This window comes from Babylonia areolata, chromosome 25, assembly GCF_041734735.1.
Source record: "Babylonia areolata isolate BAREFJ2019XMU chromosome 25, ASM4173473v1, whole genome shotgun sequence".
Lineage (NCBI taxonomy): Eukaryota > Metazoa > Mollusca > Gastropoda > Neogastropoda > Buccinidae > Babylonia > Babylonia areolata.
Window position 1 is genome coordinate 34,462,221 of NC_134900.1, and position 5,000 is coordinate 34,467,220.

The 5,000-nt window shown below is 40.5% G+C and overlaps 1 protein-coding gene across 1 annotated transcript in view; it reads right to left on the minus strand.

Moving 5' to 3' along the window:
• LOC143299348 (globin-like) overlaps positions 1–5,000 on the minus strand; it is a 22,074-nt gene that overhangs the window by 16,522 nt on the left and 552 nt on the right. The gene's annotated exons all lie outside the window — the stretch shown is intronic.

Here is a 5,000-nt window from a genome sequence, read left to right on the forward strand (position 1 = left end):
GCATTCAGCACTCATAATTTTCACCATGTCCACAATAAAGAAAACTGTACAAGCTTCCCCAAAAGTGGTCCTTAATTTTCTGTGAACCCTGTATCTGCATCATCACCCAAAGACTCAGACACGACGACCGCTGCCATTCTCTTGCAAGGAACTCCAGAGGTCAAAGTCACACGGAACGGTGTGCACGTGTAAAGGTAAAACAGCGGCAAAAACAACCTCTGCCACAAACCCAGACACTGACGCGCCTTGTGTTGTGTTCCGCTATACTGCCGTTTGTCAGCATGATAACCTCCACCCCCCCCCCCTCTCTCTCTCTCTCTGTCCCCTTATATCTCTCACCTCTTATTGTCCTCTATTCAGTGTTGTAAATGTCAAATCACCATTCATGTATCCATGACAATAATATACGTGCTGTACTGATATAATGATTCCCCCCATTTGTTTTTGTTACTTCGAGGGCTGCTTGAAAAAAAAGCATTATTTTGCTTACTGTTTTACCCTCAGAAAATAAAATTTATTCAATTCAATCCAGTTCTCTCTCTCTATCTATCTTTTGTCTTTTTCTTCTTCTTTATGTCCCTCTCTCTCTCTCTCTGCCTCACTCTGTTTGTCCTTTCTCTCTTTTCTACCCTTTGTTTGCTTTACATATATTGGCGCTGTTCTTTATAATGGATGTTAACACGGAAGCCCCCCTCCCCCATCCCCCCCCCCCCCTTACCCCTGTTGTCACGGGCAGAAAGGCCTAAACAATAAACCATTCAGACTTCTCTCTCTCTCTCTCTCTCTCTCTCTCCTTGTGGAGTAGCAATTGCTGTCATTGTTTTAGTTTAATGTTGCTGTGGTAGTTCATCATCTTCATCATCTTCTTCTTCTCCTTCTTCTTCTTCTTGTGGAATAACGATGGCTATCATTGCCTTTTACGTCGCTGTGGTTCTGGTTCTTCTTCTTCTTCTTCTTCTACTTCTTCTTCTTCTACTTCTTCTTCTTCATTGTGATAATAATGATTATGATTATTCTCTCTTTGTGGAATAACAATTACTGTCTTTTCATGATATCAGTAATAATGGTGATGACGATAACAACAACAATACTACTACTATTACTGCTACTTCTATTACTGCTACTACTACTACTACAAAACGAAGAAGAAGAATCATGAATATTCCCAGTGTCAATGTCTGCTTCAACAAAACTAATTAAAAACAATTAGAAAAGAAATATTCATCCGGAAGGAAGAAAAAAGAAAGAAAGGAACTATGATAGCCTGAAGCTGATTACAAAACCGATATCGTGACGTCACACACGTGCATGCACGCGCACGCGTTCAACATGCTCGTGACAAAAGACTGAAAATTTTCTTTATTAGGAAAAAAAAAAGAAGAAAAAAAAAAGAGAAGACAGAGTAATCAAATGTATCTTCGTATTCGAACACGATTTTGGTGTTCCAGATTCATTCAGTTCAATTGTGAGGAATCGAAAGGGTGGTAATGAAAATAGAGACCAAAACTTTTTTTTATTAAATAAATAAATAAATAGATAAATTAATTCATTAACACATTAATAAATGAATAAGAACATCAGACCGAGTTGCCAATCACAATTAGCTATAATCAGAAAACTGCGAAGCAAAATGTAATGTGATGTGAAACTTTCTGCTTCCCGCCCCCCCACACTCATCCTTAAAATGCTTTATTTAAATGATATTTTCCAATATTCTGTCTGTGTGTGTGTGTGTGCGTGTGTCACACGCACACACACACCCACGCACGCTCGCACGCAGGCACACACACACACACATACCCCCCCCCCCACACACACACACGCACACGTACGCACGCACGCACGCACACACACACACACACATACCCACCCAACCACCTAACCCCTACTACCACCACCACCACCTCAACACGCAAACACGCACACGCACGCACGGGTACACACACACACACACACACACACACATGCACACACACACACATACCCCCCCCCCCCAACCCCGCAACCCCCACCACACACACACACACAGACACACACACACACATAGCCCCTCTTCCCCCGTCCTAAACACACACACGCACGCGCGGGCACACACACACACACACACACACACACACACACACACAAATACACACATGCACACACACACACACACATACACCCCCCACCCCAGCAACCCCCACCACCATCACCACACAAACACACACACACACACACGCCCCCCATCCCATGCGCTCGTTCCAATATGAAACACATGCCAACTGTCATCGCTCTAACCACGGTCTGTCATCGGGTCGTTGCCTCCCCGTCATGACAATGCCACGGCCTTTCAGCGCGCACAGGTTAAGTGTTGATGCGACAGGAAATGGATTTACAGTGAAACAAAGTGCCCCTCTGTACGACGGGCGCAATAGCGGGGTTGGTTAAAGCGGTCGACTTTCAATCTGAGGGTCCCGGGTTCGAATCACGGTGACGGCGCCTGGTGGGGTAAAGGGTGGAGATTTTTACGATCTCCCAGATCAACATATGTGCAGACCTGCTAGTGCCTGAACCCCCCTTCGTGTGTATATGCAAGCAGAAGATCAAATACGCACGTTAAAGATCCTGTAACCCATGCCAGCGTTCGGTGGGTTATGGAAACAAGAACATACCCAGCATGCACACCCCCGAAAGCGGAGTATGGCTGCCTACATGGCGGGGTAAAAACGGTCATACACGTAAAAGCCCACTCGTGTGCATACGAGTGAACGTGGGATTTGCAGCCCACGAACGAAGAAGAAGAAGAAGCTCCTCTGTACTGGGGAGGGTGAAACAAAGGAAATGTTATGGAATTAAGATTTATAAAAGAAAGAAAGAAAGAAAGAAATTCTATTTCAATAGAAAAAGTGATTTTTTGCGTGTGTGAATCCAAGTGCTGTTCTCAGGTGAAATAGAGAACACGTTGAATAAGCAGGTTAAGAAGAAAAAAAAAGGCAAATACATCTCAAAAGAAAATGGATTTACGTGAACCAAAGTACTACAAAAAAAAAAAAAAAAAAAAATTTTAAACAGTATCATAAAGAGAAGACATTAAAAATTGTTTTGTTTTTTTTTTTTTTGTTTTTTTTTTTTTTTAGTTTTAGTTTTAATCTCAATCCAAAATTGGATCATAGTTCCTTCAACGTGGAATGAGAACAAGAAATGACAACAACGCCAACCTTCAAAAGCAAAACACAAACCACACATTATCAAGAGTGGAGTGATGACCTGGAGGTAACGTACCGCGTCCGCCTAGGAAGCGAGAGAATCTGAGCGCGCTGGTTCGAATCACGGCTCAGCCGCCGATATTTTCTCTCCCTCCACTAGACCTTGAGTTGTGGTCTGGACGCTAGTCATTCAGATTAGACTGACGATAAACCGAGGTCCCGTGTGCAGCATGCACTTAGCGCACGTAAAAGAACCCACGGCAACAAAAGGGTTGTTCCTGGCAACATTCTGTAGAAAAATCCACTTCGATAGGAAAAATAAATAAAACTGCACGCAGGAAAAAATACGAAAGAAAAAAGGGTGGCGCTGTAGTGTAGCGACGCGTTCTCCCTGTGGAGAGCAGCCCGAATTTCACACAGAGAAATCTGTTGTGATATAAAAGAGAAATACAAATACCCCCCCCCCCCACCCCCCCCAAAAAAAAAGTAGCACTTAAAAATATCCAACCAAAACTTTTGGATCTCCAAAGCCTTCAGGAAGGATTGAACAGGAAAAAAAGAAGAGAGAACAGCGTCAAGTTTGAGAAATAAAAAAATACAAAGAAGATCAATACTGAACGTTATTTGTGAAAAGTATATAAAGAGGAGACTTAATGTGAAAAACAAAAAAAAAGAAAGAGTTTTTTGCATGTGACTCAAAGGTTGGTTTTTTGTTTGTTTGGTTGGGGTTTTTTGGTTGGGGGTTTTTGTTGTTGTGTTTGATTTTTTTGTTTTTGTTTGTTTTTGTTTTTTTTTGTTTTGTTTGTTTGAAAAACACACATCAGACAAGGACGCAGCTAAAATACTACAATGACTACCACCACACCCACCAGTTTTACTTGTACAACAGTAAAACTCATTACTTGAGTGACGGGGACGAATGCATTTCTTTATCTATATTTATATATATATATAAGAAAGAAACAAACGAAGAGAAAAACAAAAGTGAAAAAATGAACAGTATAGATATACTAATCAATGCCAACAGTTGAGATATAAATGTCTCTTTGTTTCTGCCAGCAGTTTCCATGTCTAAGTCAGTTATGGATGGAGAGAGAGAGAGAGAGAACGAACGACGAACGAACGAAAATATTTTCCCAGAGCATTTAGATAACAATGTGTGTGTGTGTGTGTGTGTGTTTTCACCCAGCCGAGGGGTAAAAAAAAAAATCAAGGAAGAAAATCGTAAGAATAAAAGAATAGAGTAAAATATTGATATGGAGTACAAAGGGACAGACAGAGAAGCAGACAGACAGACAGACAGACAGCAAACAAAACAATCAAAAAGCAACACATTTACATATGTGTCCCAGAAAAACACCATCAAAAAGAAAAGGTTCACATGCACATAGATAAACCAACAAAAGCAATGACTCATATACATACGTTCTAAAAAAAAAAAAAATTTTTTAAGGCAACAACATAAGAGAATATGGCTTCATACTTACAAAAGGACAAACAAACAAAAAGCAACAACTGATTCACATATGTAGCCCAAAATGACAACATCAAAAACAAGGTAAAAAAACAGGCTTCATTACGTACAGAGATACAACAAACAAAAAAGTACCAATTCATTCACATTTGCAGCCTAAAAAGAACACGAGAAAAAAGAAAAGAAAAAGGGTTCATACTTACACACACAACACAAACAAACAAAAACGACTCATATACATTCGTAGCCTAAAACGACAACAACAACAACAACTACAAAAAAAAACCAAACACATCTTAATTCTTACAGAGATAAAACAAAATCAACGACTCATTTACTTA